Source organism: Squalius cephalus (genome assembly GCF_949319135.1).
Source record: "Squalius cephalus genome assembly, chromosome: 2".
In the NCBI taxonomy this organism is placed as follows: Eukaryota; Metazoa; Chordata; class Actinopteri; order Cypriniformes; family Leuciscidae; genus Squalius; species Squalius cephalus.
The window spans coordinates 3395828-3411872 of record NC_137123.1 but is presented as its reverse complement, the minus strand read 5'-3'; the positions used below and the strand labels follow the sequence as shown (position 1 = coordinate 3411872).

Sequence of the window (16045 nt, the reverse complement as noted above, 5' to 3'; positions counted from 1 at the left end):
AAGTAGTCTTTTATCACCACAATAGGGCTTTATTTTGCCATAATTCAAGGATTTAAGGATTTTGATTGTCATTCTATACACGAGTACATGAAGGAACGAAACTAAGTACTGAGGACCTGGTCAAAACAACAAGATAAAACATTGACCAATAAAAACCCTAAGCAGCGACATCAATAAAAAGCATAATAATAAATAATAAATTAAAAACACAAGAATAACAATGCAAGAATAAGACTAAATAAATAAGTGCAAATAATAAGTATTAATAAATAAGAATTTAAATATTCAAATGTTATTGCACCTAAAAAATCTGTACTGTAAACATTATAACTGACTGACTATACATGAACCCATTTTTTAAAACCCAATTTTAAATTGTATTTAAATGTTGCTTTCAGTAACACATTCATTTACGCAATATTTAATTGCTAACCAAGTGCAATTTGTATTTAACCAAACTTATTCTGAATAGCTTGTGTTTTACTTTGAACCACATTGATTATACTGTGAGTAGGGTTACAACAAACTTGGAAAATATAGATGAAACATGCATTCTTCTTTTTCAAAACATCTGTTTTTATTGGATGTTTTATGAAACTCCTCCTTGAATTCTGAGTAAAGGTGTAACAGGTTGAACAGCTACATCTGAGATCAGAAACACACTGCAGCTTTACGTCTGTGAGGAAAGAGGCTGGAAAAACAACATTTGTCATGGCAAGTGCATGTTTTTTATTTTACTGGTTGGACAGTAAACAAGCCATGTTGTTTACTACATGTTTCTGAAGACATTTGTGTAGAATTGATCTGCTTGATTCACATATTTGTGATATCATACACAGACTATACAGTTAATGCTCTTTTGTGAGGCTGAAAGGAGGTTTAGTTTGTTTCTGGAGAAGGTGTTGATTGGGTGCAGCGTTTGTGCGTTCCTGTTTAAAGACATCTTGTGCAGTAAACCAGTTGTTCTAGTTATTATGTTTTTTAGAGAAACTCACATCTCTGCCCTAAAGACTGAAGAACTTCTTCAATCTCACATTCAGAACATTATTTTGTAATTGTTTAAAAGTTAAAAAATACCTTTAACCCCCTGAGGTCGGCTATCGCGCCGGCGCGATAGGCTCGTTTTTTTCCGTATGAGTGCAAAAAAAAAAAAAAAAAAAATTTTTTATCTTATATGCTTGTGTTATACATCAATCGATCCTGTTTAGTGTGTATTTTTTTTGTGTATGCTCATAATAAAAACAAAGTGTTGTGCTTTTCGCCAAATAAAGAAAAATAAACATGATGCGAGTTCTGCCTACTCTCCGTCAGTGAAGTCAATTCTGAAACGCGTCCGAAAATGAACTGTAACTCAGCGAATACTCAGTCAAACAGGCATACAGTCACACAGGCATGAAGCTTGAATTATCTTCTTTCAAATGAAGTAATTTTTATAAAAAACAAATATTCACAGTTTATATAATATGTATGTAAAGAGAGAGATGTCAGTCGTTCTCATCTCAGCTAATTAAGTTTTAATGTGACTCCGCCTACGGAGACCGCGCTATTCAAACGCAAATGTGAGGCGATCCATACAAACCTGTGAAACGCCCACATCCGCTGGATAAGGCCGGTGAAACACTGGATGCGTGGCGTAAACGTCTCAGCTGCGTGGCGTGTCCGTTTTTATTTCGGCTCCCATCCATGTTAACAGTTTAGAGTTTGCATACTGCCTGTGTGAGACGCGCGTCTCAGGCGCGGCACGAGCCGCGTGGAAAACGCGTGCATTCTAGAAATAGAACCGACGCCTATTTTTCACACGACACGCAAGCGTCTTGGAAGCGTTTCCATGCAAAATTGAATAGGAAAATCTGTTTATTTGTCATTTTGACACGAATACATATTAATAAATGTCCTTTTGATGTTTAAAAGTGTCTAGGTTTTGACATAAATGCAAATATAAATGTAATTTTACAAAATATGATCGATTTTCAAATACTGCTGTATTGAATGAACAGCTTTTAGCAAACTCTATTGCTATACTGAGATGAGGAATATATACTGTATGTGTTTTGTCAAAAATAAAGTCATCAACTAACTAATGAATCCTTTACTTTGAAATACGTATGATAAAATGTATACTTTAGTTTTGAAAGACGTTGACTAGTTTTGAAAAGTATGTATGTGCATGCATATATATATGTGTGTGTGTATATATGAAGAGTTCAGATGCAAAAGCCTCTAAATGCCATCTGAAATTTTCTCCTAGAATGATCATTTTTATGAAGCTTGTATATTTAAGTTAGCTATAGGTGACACGTCACCTGAATGAATGGCTCATTAAGTATGCAGGGACGTAGTCTCACCAGGTGTGAACTACTACATATGCATGATGCTGTTGGAGCGTTTACGCCCCATCCGCATATTGGCTTTCCAAACTAAAAGTGTTTCACAAAACTAAAATCAATGTATCGTTTTTTTGTGGATGATTAGGCAGGATGATTTTCATATCATTTTGAAGAAAAAACACTAGGCGATGAAATCCATTAGTCAAAAGTCTTATTGCCACATATTTAGTATGTGTTTTGTGGCCTTATTTCAGAAACTTTAGTTTTTAGTTTTTTCAATAACCACGCATAAACATTATTCTCTCAAAAATGCAGACATGTACATTCTTGTTGCTCACATATTATGGTAGCCCTGTTTGTGCTAAATAGTGTTTTTTTTTTTTTTGCCATTAATATGTTTATAAGCAACTGAAAAAAGCACAAATGTCAGGGCATGTCAGAACATCTCAAGGACCCCAAAAACACCCCAGACCCCAGAGGGTTAAAAGTAAACTAATAGAACAGCTGTTTGTGATGTGCATATGTATATAGATGTATGATGTCTAGTGGATTTTCAGTGTGCTCTTCCTTGTGTCTTTGTATGGATGTGAATTTTCCTCATTTATAAACTATGTATTGGCAGGACTAACAGCTTTCTGGAGAAAAAAAGAGTGACGCTGCTTCTAAAATGAGTCTCAGTGAGAAAACAGAGGAGGGATGTTCTCAGTCCCGGAGATCTCCTGAACCCAGCTGTGTGTCTATGAAGAGTGACAGATCCATGAGTTATCCTCTTGACCTCAGTGATAAACCAGTGACCACTGATCCTATGTGAGTATAAACACACTAGATCAAGTTAGATGATGAGGAAGATACGATAAATCCACTACAGCTTCCAAAACCAATGATAAAGATAGTCAACCAACGTGTAGATATTAAAGGAGAACTCGGCAACTCTAGCGAACTCTAGTCACTTCTTCGCTGATTTTCCCTTTTGTTGTCGCATGTTTTCCCCACGAGCTCCCCCTACAGCTGTGGGGGGGCGTATATTTCACAACAGGGTCGTAAAAAACTCACTTGCGGCGGCCTCCTCCCCCTCTCTACCGCTGCTCATGTGCGTTTGTTTTGATCGGAGCAAGCCAACTGTATCGTGTGGAGCTATGTCTCCCGAGGTGGGTAATCTGGTAATACATCATACATGCGTGTGTGTTTATGTCGAATTGCCGTAAAGCAATTCGTGTTTCGCGCTCGCGCTCGTTCTCGTTCTCGCTTCTCACGAGACTTCCAATTTCTATCTTGCCGGGACGGTAGTCCCCAAGTTGCAAGGTTGGTTTTCCGCCTGGGAACGCTGGGGGGAGCGGGGAAAGTCACCAATATCACCAGAACAGGTTGTTTAACCATCCAAATGATTTCTAGACAGTTTTATTAAGTTAAAAAAGTTACCAAGTTCTCCTTTAACAATACCCGACGACCGAAAGGAAGACGAGCATGAACCAGGGCTGGACTGGGACAAAAAATCGGCTCTGGCATTTTGGCCCAGACTGGCCCACTATATGATCATAAACACCACCCATCTTTGCACGCCCTTACATATGTATACCAACTCCTATTCCTTAAAATCAGTAATGCCATGTAATGAGAGTAGGAACGAGTGAGAGTTAACAGATGAAATAAGTACAAAATTGTAATTTATTAATACATTTGAACTATACTCCACAGTGATGAATCCAAAAAACAAGCTATAAGCTGCATTGTCATTGCAATACCAGTGTTTCTCACAGGATTTTTGGTAAAGCTGTGGTGAGTGGACCTCTGTCCCTCTAGGCGGGTTTGGGGTTAGGCGGGTCCAGCACCCCCCCCCCGTAAGAAAATTTTGTGCATTTTAATGTTGAATTCATCAATCTGGTGCACTTTGAGAGTTCAAAATGAAAAGCTCCAACCCATTTTCAGTGTACAAATTAAACAAAGAAAAATTCAAACCTCTTTTAGTTACAGTGTCTGTCTACATTACACTACTACATAATAATAGTTATAATATTAATCCCATGACAGTAATAGCCATATATTTTAAAACAATGCACTGAAAAATGAAGGAAACCTTCATAATTAGTTTTGTACTAATTTCTATACTTGGAAAGAGATAAGCACATGATCTTTTATTTTGACGGAATCTGCATCAAGCTTTTATTTTGGCATAAAAAATAATTTACAAACGCGGTTCCTACACTCCTGACATAGCCTAAGTGTTTTGAAGGTAGGTCTTCTTACCGCAGGCTCTACACTTTCTCATCTCTCTCCTGATCCTCCTCACTATCATCATCATCACTGGAGCTGATTAAGTTCCTGCTGCTGCAGAAAACAAAGCTATATTTTGACACATTTTACAGCGTCTGCTTGAAGGGCCTGTATCTTTTTTTCACGCTATTTCTCTGTACATTCCTTGCGTTTCTTTCTTCTACATCTCTCAGACTATTTTTACAGATACACACTTACACTGCACGCTCGCTCAGAGCCCAGAGGGGGAGGTGTTTAAAGATGTGATTGGCCCAGCCCAGTGTCAATCAAGAAAAGAACCAATGGGCCACTGAGCTACGTGTGTCATGGGCCACGTCTGTCAGAAGGAAAAAAACTATGTGATATTTTTGACTAAAGTGTTTTGGGCCAGCAATGTCAAGTGAAAAAAAAAACATTTGGCCACTGATCTAGGCCTACCACTTTTATGGGCCGGTTCATGGGCCGAAAAAAATAAATAAAAAAATAATAATATTAAAAAACATTCGGCGGTTGGCCCAAAAAGCACATCGGCCCACTGGGAAAGTGCCCGGTATGCCAGATGGCCAGTCCGCCCGTGGCATGAACTTAAATATTTTAAGAAACTGATGATAATTAATGACAAGCTCCTGACCTGAACGACAATATGCAATTATCAACATTATTATCTCCTGAACCCAGCTGTGTGTCTACGAAGAGTGACAGCTCCATGATTTATCCTCTTGAGTTCAGTGATAAACCAGTGACCTCTGATACTATGCGAGTATAAACACGCTGGATCAAGTTAGTTATTTAACTGTTAATATATTAGTTCATGTGTGAACTGTCATAGACCTGGTTGCATGTTGTTCAGATGACTTCATACATGTATTTTTTCTGCATAAATATCAAATCTATGGAAGAGGCGAAGTATAATATATGGTTCTATGCATTGTGAAAATTAATAACAAATATTTGAGCCATTACAAAAGATGGAGATGGACTTCCCCACATTAATTACTCAACCATCAATGTCATCTAATTCTTTATATGTGCAGGTTATTATTTTCTCATGGTAAATTATTAATCTACAGTAGGTCTATGTAGACAGAGGGGGAAAGAATAACTATTCGTTACAGTACTTGAGATCATTTTTCACCGCAACGGTACTGTTATTGGTATAAATAATAGTGTTATTAGGCTATGAAAAAAAAATATAATGAAATGCATCTGTGAAGGCTATGCTATACATTATGTGGAAAAGGGGTTATAAAATATAAACATTACTTTCTAAAACAAAAACTTATTGCTTATCATTTTAACACATTTAAAATCACTTAATTAAACATGCCATTCACATACTCTATTACAATAGTATATTTACCATTACTGTTCACATAAAAATAAAATTTCTTGTGTAACATTAAGAATTTTAAACCTATATTTAATTTCCAACAACAATTACTTCATAAGTCATAATTTTTTATATTTCTCTCTATTGCGCTCCATCTGTTTGGTGCGCCTGCATCTGTGAAGTTAAACAGAGACTCACTTGCTGTCTGGAAAAGTGTTTATGCAAATCAGAAATGCTCACTTAACTTTCTATAATTTATAGGTAAGCAATAAGGTAAGAGAGGCTGTGCTGTATTGTGAATAAGTCACCGCTGAAAGGCGCTGTATATAGACGAATGATGTCTAGTGGCCTTTCAGTGTGCTCTGTCTTTTGTCTTTGTATGGATGTGAATTTTCCTCATTTATAAACTATGTATTGTATGGCAGGACTAATAGCTTTCTGGAGAGAAAAAGGAGTGACGCTGCTTCTAAAATGAGTCTCAGTGAGAAAACAGAGGAAGGATGTTCTCAGTCCCGGAGATCTCCTGAACCCAGCTGTGTGTCTATGAAGAGTGACGCGTCCATGTGTTATCCTCCTGACCTCAGTGAGAAAACAGAGGAGGGATGTTCTCAGTCCTGGAGATCTCCTGAACCCAGCTGTGTGTCTATGAAGAGTGACAGATCCATGGATTATCCTCTTGACCTCAGTGATAAACCAGTGACCTCTGATACTATGTGAGTATAAACACGCTAGATCAAGTTAGTTATTTAACTTAACATATTAGTTCATGTGTGAACATGACCTGGTTGCATGTTGTTCAGATGACTTAAATACGATGAATCCAAACAGTCTTTAATAAATCCACTACAGCATCCAATACCAATGATAAAGATAGTCAACCAATGTGTAGACATTTACAATACCCGAAGACCGAAAGGAAGACGAGCATGAACTTAAATATTCTTAGAAACTGATGATAATTAAAGGCAAGTACCTGAACTGAATGACAATCTGTAATAATCGACATTAATTAAAACAAGGGAAACGAGCAAACTGAAAACAAAGTCCAAATGGTGTGTGTGTGTGACATGAATATTCATTACAAAATAATATGCTTAAAATTATTACATTTTCTAACCTAAATTTACATGTACTTTTTCTGCATAAATATCAAATCTATAGAAGAGGCCATATTATATCAAGTAAATACAATATATGGTTCTATGCATTGTGACAATTACTAACAAATATTTGAGCCATTATAAAGGATGTAGAATGGACTTCCCCACATTAATCGTGATAATCGTGAATAAGTCACGGCTGAAGCGGAGTGCCTGTAACCCCTTCAGCCGTGACTTATTCACACTATAGCATTAGTCTCGAGTACCTTATTGCTTTTATAAAACGGTTACCACACATTACAAATATTAAAGCCAAAAAATATGTATCAATGCAACTTTCATTAAGTAAAAGCACTAAAAGCCTTCCTTCCGCTTGAAAAATTTGTCCCTGACAGTAAACAGCTACGTTAGTTAAATGATTACGCCATTAAATGGTGGCAAAGACTGTAGAGAAGTTGAGAAGACATTTATATTGAAAGGACAGAAACATGGAGGAGCAAGATGCAGCTGACAAAAAAAAATATTTTGAATAGCGCTGTCACTGTCAGGGCACGCAAAAACCCCTTAACTGGTAAAAAGACAAGATATTGAACTGGACATTTAAATTGATTTTTTTTTTATTACGGACATAGGACTGACCTGAAGGAAAATGCTATATCTAAATGCAGGTACACTAGCACTTGATCTCTCTCTCTCTCTCTCTCTCTCTCTCTCTCTCAATACTCTACTCTACATAATACAGTAAGCTTCAATGAATAATACCAATGAGAATAAATAATAATACACAGAACCGTTGGTGGAAGCGGTCATAGCCATGTTTTATCTTGAATAAAACACAGCTATTGACCAATCAGAATCAAGGACTGGAACTAACCGTTTTATAAATAACTATACAGCCGTAAAATGTAAGTTATGGGCTATAGAAACATGTCACAAGGGCCTTTAACAATACGTACATGTATAAAAGCAGATCATATTCAGTATTGATTACAAAAAATTACATATCATTAGCAGATAATTAGGCCAGCAAAAACAACACGACACATTCCACTCAAAGTAAAATGATTAGCAGCTTTTTATCTCCATTCATTGTTCATGTATACTCATGTCTGGTTTCGGTTTGATTCATTTAACAAGTCAACAAGCACATCATTTCACATTACGCATCTCTGTAGTTAGTGGTGGATCCTCTTCTCCTGTACGCACTTATTTTTCTTCTTGTTTCAGCAATGTGAAAAAAGATGATCAGCAGAAGGATTCTCCTCAACCAATGTATGATGAACTACAGACAATCAAAGACCAGCAAAAATTCTGCATAAAGATCAAGTATGAGAGTATGATTTTTTGAGGGAACAAAACTACAGGTGAATGAAACCCTCCTGAACAGGATCTACACACAGCTTTACATCATAGAGGGAGAGAGAGAAGGAGTGAATGAAGAACATGAGGTTTTACAGATGGAAAAAAAAGTCAGAACACAACACTCACAAGACACTCCAATCTACTGCAATGACATCTTTAAAGCCTCTCCTGAACCAGGATGTGAGGAGAAAGACCAAATCAAGATTGTTCTTACTAAAGGCATCGCTGGAATCGGAAAAACCGTCTCTGTGCAGAAGTTCATTCTGGACTGGGCCGAGGGAAAAGCCAATCAGGATGTAGATTTCATGTTTGTGCTTCCATTTCGAGAGCTGAACTTGATCCGAGATCATCAGTACAGTCTTCACAGTCTTCTGCAGGACTTTCATCCTGACCTTCAAGATCTGGACTCAAAGATTTACGAGCAGTGTAAAGTTGTATTCATCTTGGATGGTCTGGATGAAAGCAGAATCACACTGTTGTTTTCAGAGGCTCAGAAAGTTTCTGATGTGACTGAGACTTCATCAGTGGGTGTGTTGATGTCAAACCTCATTAAAGGAGATCTGCTTCCCTCCGCTCTCATCTGGATCACCTCCAGACCAGCAGCAGCCAATCAGATCCCCTCCAAATACATCAACCGTTTGACAGAAATTCAGGGATTTAATTACCCTCAGAAGGAGGAATATTTCAGGAAGAAAATCAGTGATGAGCATCAAGCCAGCAGAATCATCTCACACATCAGAAGAACAAGAAGCCTCAACATCATGTGCCACATACCTGTCTTCTGCTGGATCTCCTCCACTGTGCTTCAGAAGCTCCTGGAAGAAGATCTGAGTGCAGAAAACCCTCGAACTCTGACTGAAATGTACATCCACTTCCTGCTGATTCAGATCAACATGAGGAATCAGAAGTATGAAGAGAGAGATCCAGAAAAACTCCTGCAGTCCAACAGAGAAGTGATTGTGAAACTTGCTGAAGTGGCTTTCAAACAGCTGATGAAGGGCAATGTGATGTTATATGAGGAGGACCTGATTGAGAGCGGCATAGATGTCACTGACGCCTCAGTGTATTCTGGGATTTGCACTGAGATCTTTGAGGAATCTGTGATTCATCAGAGGAAAGTCTACAGCTTCATTCATCTGAGCATTCAGGAGTTTCTCGCTGCTTTCCATGTGGTATACTGCTATTTAATTAGCACTGTGGAGACCCTTAAGGTTTTTGATTCAATGCATAATTTGCTTAGAGGAGCAGTAGATAAAGCTCTTGAGAGTGAGAACGGACAGCTGGATCTATTCCTACGGTTCCTGCTGGGTGTCTCACTGGAGTCCAATCAGAGACTCTTACAGGATCTACTGACACACACAGAGAACAGCTCAGAGAGCATCCGGAGAACCACACAGTACATTAAAGAGAAGATAAAAGATGGACATGAACTCTCCGCTGAACGATCCATCAATTTGTTCCTCTGTCTGTTGGAAGTGAAAGATCAGACTCTGTCCAGAGAGATTCGGGAGTTTGTGAAATCAGATAAACACTCAGAAAAGAAACTCTCTCCTGCTCACTGCTCAACAATCGCCTACATGCTTCAGATGTCAGAGGAGGTGCTGGATGAGCTGGACCTCAAGAAATACAACACATCTGATGAGGGTAGAAGAAGACTGATACCAGCTGTGATCAACTGCACAAAAGCCCTGTAAGTGATTTGTACTCATAAATTTATGACCTTTTTACATTATGAACTTATTGGGCCCTATTTTAACGATCTGAAACGCAAGTATCAAGCGCGAAACGAAAGTAACTTTGTGGGCGGGTCTTGGTCGCTGTTGCTATTATACCGGCGGGATAAATGACTCTTGCGCCCGACGCAAATCTAAAATGGGTTGGTCTGAAGTAGCATCATTATTCATAGGTGTGGTTATTATTTGTAACGTGAAATAAACCAATCAGAGCGATATCTCACATTCCCTTTAAGAGCAGGAGTGCTTCACAGCCGAGCAGACCAATGTTCTCGTCAGGGCCGTAAAAAGACAGAGAAGTGACATTGTATGGGGATGGGAGAAACCCACCCAAATTAGCTTTGGTTAAACAGGCGCATGATAATTTGAGTAAATGTGTAAGCTAGATTTATGCCTATTTTTTCACATCTTCATGGACACAACAATGATTTCCCTCGTGTGTTAATATGAATGAATGAAATCTTTGTTTCGAACAATTAAAAAATAAATTAAACCAAAGACAGCAACACATTAAATATCCATCAATAAAAATAAAACAAAAACAAGAAAAAAAAACAAAACAAAACAAAAATATTTTTTAGCATAATAATCACACTGTTCGAAAAGGGAAGGTAGAAGCTCTAGGCTTATCAAGACCTACAAGACCTAATATTTTTCCTTGTAACAATGTATGATTTGCAAAAATGAAAACTGCTGCTTCTGTGTAGATTAGATAAGCAAAGTGCATGCGCGTTGTGCACACGCTACATTGATTATGGCCAAGCATGCACCCTTAAAATAGCATATGAAAAACATGGGCAACGCGCCACTGACTTTAGACTAGTTTTTTCCTGGTCAGTGGCGGAATTGTTTTCTAAAAGTGCAAAATAGCACCAGGGAACATTTGCGCCGGAATATGCCTCCTCTTTGCGCTGAACCGCCCCGGGAGCACAAGTGTATTTCCTAGTTTACCGAGGTGAGTCTGTGGAGGGAAAAGTCCGCTGTGCGCGGGCGCAAAATAGGAATGATACATGCGTCAGTGTACAGTGTAAGTCAATTGCGCTGGATACAAGATAGGGCCCATTATCTTTTTGCATGACTTGAATGGTGTGTATTTTCATTATTACTGATTTTGCACTCACAGTAAAATTGTTTTACTCTCTTTCAGTCTTGCTGGCTGTAATCTTTCCGCTCAGGATTGTGAAATTGTGTCATCAGCTCTAAAATCCTCAAACTCTGTCCTGAGGGAACTTGATCTGAGTAACAATGACCTGCAGGATTCAGGAGTGAAGCTTCTCTCTGATGGACTGAAGAACCAAAACTGTCAGCTGGAGATACTCAGGTGTGTAGTAATAATACTTAGCCATGTATAATCTTTGATAAGAGGCCATATACTCTGGATGCTATGTATTTTTTCAATTAGCAGATTACATTAAATAGCTTATGATAAGAGGAGCAGCTCACCTCACCTTTGCCTTAGTGGCATAGTGGCCACACGTAAACACAGCCATATAGATCTACCATTGATAGTAAAACAAATGTGCCACTGTCTCCCTTACTAATATGAAAAAGTCACTTTAGAGCTAACAGTGTTCTCACAATCTAACAATTTGATTGATTAATTTAATGTTCAAGTATGTGTGAAAATTCTGCCATTTGCTGAATTATGAAAACATTCCAAAAGTTTCCATCATTTTGACAGATTAAAAAAAAAAAAAAGGTATCTGGTCTATTGTGTTTCTCTTAGTTACAAACATTCCCACTTTAAATGATAATAGGGAGAAGTAGTGAAGAAAAGGTGAGTGATGATTAAAGAGAGAAATAAGAGATTCCAGGTATAGTCCAGTGGAATAACTCATGACAAATTCATTCAATTGGATCACATTTTCTGTTTTCCACATTAAAACAAATGTGGAAACATATGAGAATTACAGCAGTTACACTGGTTACATTTACAAGTTACTATAACATAAAAGCATTGATTTTGCTTAAACATGAAAATTGTGTAATTTAATCATCCTCACATTGTTTCAAACATATGAGATTTACTTTCTTCTGTGCAACACAAAAGGAGAGAATTTGCACAATGACCAAGTTGCTGTCAAGGACCAAAAATGACAAAAAACAAGAATAGATTTCAGATCCTCTCTCTCTGTAGGTTGTCTGGCTGCATGGTGACAGAGGAAGGCTGTGGTTATGTGTCTTCAGCTCTGAGTTCAAACCCCTCACACCTGAGAGAGCTGGACCTGAGCTACAATCACCCAGGAGATTCAGGAGTCAAGCTGCTATCTGACAAACTGATGGATAACAACTGCTCACTGCAGATACTCAAGTAAGGACAATTATCCCTTTGACGTGTACAATCACACCGATGTGACTAGAACTTTCAAGTACATCATGTGATCAAATGCTAAATTCAAATCTGCTTTCTCGCTTTGGCTGGCGCTGAGCTAGAATGGATGCATAAGGAAAGAATGGATGCCCTTATGTATCACAACTGTCTAGTGTTTTCAGTTTTCAAATTTATAAAAACATACTGATGTCTGCGGAAGTGGCAATGATAATCCTTTTCAAACATAATTTTATTCACATCAAGATAGACCCAGTTCACCAGCCACTTAATTTCGTGAGAAGTGGATCCATTTACTTTTTGTAAACCTAACAGGTCTGAGCCTGGTTGCAAGAAACCTCTTAAGTAAGGGTATCACTGAGGGGGGAAAATCCCTGAGGCAAGGGAATTCTTTAAGACCGTTGCAACAAACATCTTAAGCATCACCCTTACCTAAGTGTTTAAAATAAGCATTTTGAGCTAGTTTCTGGCAAAACATTGCAATGGAGAAGTACATCAAAATCTCCCACAATAAACAGAACATAACGGATCACTAATTTTAACCAAGTTGAACATTTACACAACTGTACTACTACAATATTTGAGTTAAAATTCGAGCACATTGCTTTTAAAAGTCCCGCTATGACACTGGATGGTGCTCAAAATCCTGCCGCACCACTCACATAGTTTTCCATTAAATTACAATATATATGTCCAACTCGCTGTTATTGTATTATACTCACCCTTAAATGCCACTTTGCCTGTTTGGTGATTAGATTCACTGACTGACGCGTTCGGTGTCCTAGACAGGTCCTATGCGCTGACCAGCCCTACACAGTACTGGAAACAAGAAATCTGGCTCAAACTGGACCAAGGACAAAAAAAACTATTATTTTCAAAGACGGGGAAAAAAACACCCAAACCTGCCGCTATAATCAGTCACTCTTGCGCACAAGACTAAAGCCTGGCATGAGATAAAAAATCCACTGTGATAAAAAAAAAAAAAAGAAAACTTTGGTGTTTATTCAATTTTATTTTTTGACAATACACCCTGTTTCATGTCATACTTTCAACAGGCTTATTTTGATCACTAAAAATTCACATTGGCACTCCCTCCTCCTCAATTAACATGAAATCATCCATCACATTTGAGTTCAGCAGATGACTTAATTTGGGACTTATTTTGATCCTTAATTTTTCAGGGCTAAATGGACTTTGTTGCAACACATAACAGAACTTAAGGGAACTCAATTAATTAAGGAAACACACTTCATGACAGCCTTAAGGTTCCTTAAGTGGACCTCTAGGTTTTTTTCTTGCAACCCATGTTTCACTAAGAGTACCCTTAACCTTATAACTACAGTTTTCTTAACTTAAGGGCTTTTATGCAACCCGATTCTCAGCATTGCAGTGCAAACTAACATGGTAGCGCACGTCAAGCATTATAGATCAACTAACATGATCATTAGGTGTTTGAACGACAACATAAATTCACTTACATGCATTTAAGAATCAGAATATCAGATATTTCAGATATTGGATTTTTTTTAAAAAAATTAAACAAAACCGATACATAAGTTATACTTTACATATGTTATATTGTGGCTGCATTGTGTCACATGACTGACAAGCTTGATATGCGTCACCATGGAAATAAACCTTAATAAACCTTAATGTTTGCAATGTTTGATTGGCTACTGATCGCTATCGGCGGATAATCACTTCTAATGATTTGATCGCTGATTGCTGTTCTCATAAACCGATCGGTCATGCTGACGATGTGTAAAGACGCGCTTGTGCTGCACTTGTTGTGCTGTTGTGCAACAAAATATGTTGGTATCAGCAGATACTGCTTTCTGTGATTGACAATCATTGATCGGTTCTTACTAAGACATTGATACACACATGTGAAACTTCTTTAGAATGTTAGGAAAAGCGCAATACACATGAATTTGACAACTCTATATTTAAGTGTTCAATGTACTAATAGTTCATTTTGTCTGTATGTTTGTGTTTTAGTTTGGATCACAAAGGGCCCTTCTGTATCAAACCAGGACTACGCAAATGTAGGTTCTTCCCCTGACACACTCTTGCACATGAAACAAATGTGATTAACAAACTGTTTTTAATATCTGTCATCTTGTGTTCAGATGCCTGTGATCTCACACTGGATCCAAACACAGCAAACACTCAACTCATCCTGTCTGAAGAGAACAGAAAGATCACATACGTGAAAGAGCGTCAGCCGTATCCTGATCATCCAGAGAGATTTGCTGGTATTCCTCAGGTTCTGTGTCGAGAGAGTCTGACTGGACGCTGTTACTGGGAGGTTGAATGGGGCCTTGGGGACGATGAACGGGGCTCCTGGGCTCATATAGCAGTGGCCTATAAAGGAATCAGCAGGAAAGAATGGGCTGTCTGTAAGTTTGGATACAATGACAAATCCTGGTGCCTTTTCTGCAATAGTAAAGCATTCACTGTCTGGCACAATAATGTGAGCAATAACATACCAAACCATGTACCACAATCTAAAAGAGTAGGAGTGTATCTGGACGTGTCGGCCGGCACTCTGTCCTTCTACAGTGTCTCTGACACACACACACACACACACATATACACATACAACACCACATTCACTGAACCACTCTATGCTGGATTTAAGGTTTTTGGGTCTGAACTGTGTCTGTGTCAGATTTAACAACAGAGACACCATTGACAACGCTTCTACCTCCATTATAATCTTGGTAAAATGGCTATAAGTGGAGAAGCTTGATGAAACTTGTGAAAATCACTATATACATTATGTAATTGTAATGAACCTGGTTTCTCTCTCTCCTATTTAGTCACACACACACTCTTACACACACTCACACACACACATTTCCTCACATGCTCTCTCTACTTGCGCTGATCTTCTCACACCTGTCCTCCCTTTCCTCTTGATTATGTTTGCTACTTCTAGCCTTCTCTCTGGCTGTTACCTTGCGAGATTATTTCTCTGATGTCTGAGATTCCTATTTCTCTCCAACTTTGTCAAGTCCTGTCTGAGCCCTGTCGGAACCCTATTTGGTGAGGTCTTTTCTCATTGATGGCTCTATGTTCGCTTAACCTGTGCTTTGCCCAGTTACCCTGCTGCTGAAGGCTGGCCCAGCTCTGCTTCCAGCCTCCCGTTATATGCTACTGTTACAGAGTCTGCACGCTGACCACTGCAATCCAGCCCAGGGTCTCCTGTCTACTTTTGTTACTTATTATCAAGAAGAATATTTCTGTTGAACTGCCTTTTGCCCGTATCGTGGCCAATTACCTTGGTTATATTAAAGAGAATTTATTTACCTGCACTTTGCTCTTGGGTCCTCTGTTCTCCACCTGACAGTAATGTAAATATATTATTTAACTACAAATTTAGCAAATGTTACATTGAGAAAAACATGCTGTAAAACATGAATGTGTAAAAGCACTAAACCGTCAATCATATGAAAACAAATGTGACGTCTTTATTGAGAACTTTCGGTATCAAGTAAGATTTCTTCAAGAGTGAGTATTGCACATTTTTCCTATTTACATTAATTTTAGATTTTAGACTTTTGTTGATAGTGCATCTCTTTTTACTAATTTTTTTTTTTTGTATTCTCTTT

At 38.2% G+C, this 16045-nt stretch overlaps 1 pseudogene across 1 annotated transcript; it reads left to right on the top strand.

Moving 5' to 3' along the window:
• Nucleotides 1-2994: 2994 nt before the first annotated feature.
• On the top strand, nucleotides 2995-15747 carry LOC307154785 (NACHT, LRR and PYD domains-containing protein 3-like; annotated as a pseudogene). Its single transcript has 7 exons — nucleotides 2995-3134; nucleotides 6333-6620; nucleotides 8235-10059; nucleotides 11250-11423; nucleotides 12240-12413; nucleotides 14430-14476; nucleotides 14561-15747. The product of its transcript is annotated as an NACHT, LRR and PYD domains-containing protein 3-like (transcript).
• The last annotated feature ends 298 nt before the right edge of the window (nucleotides 15748-16045 follow it).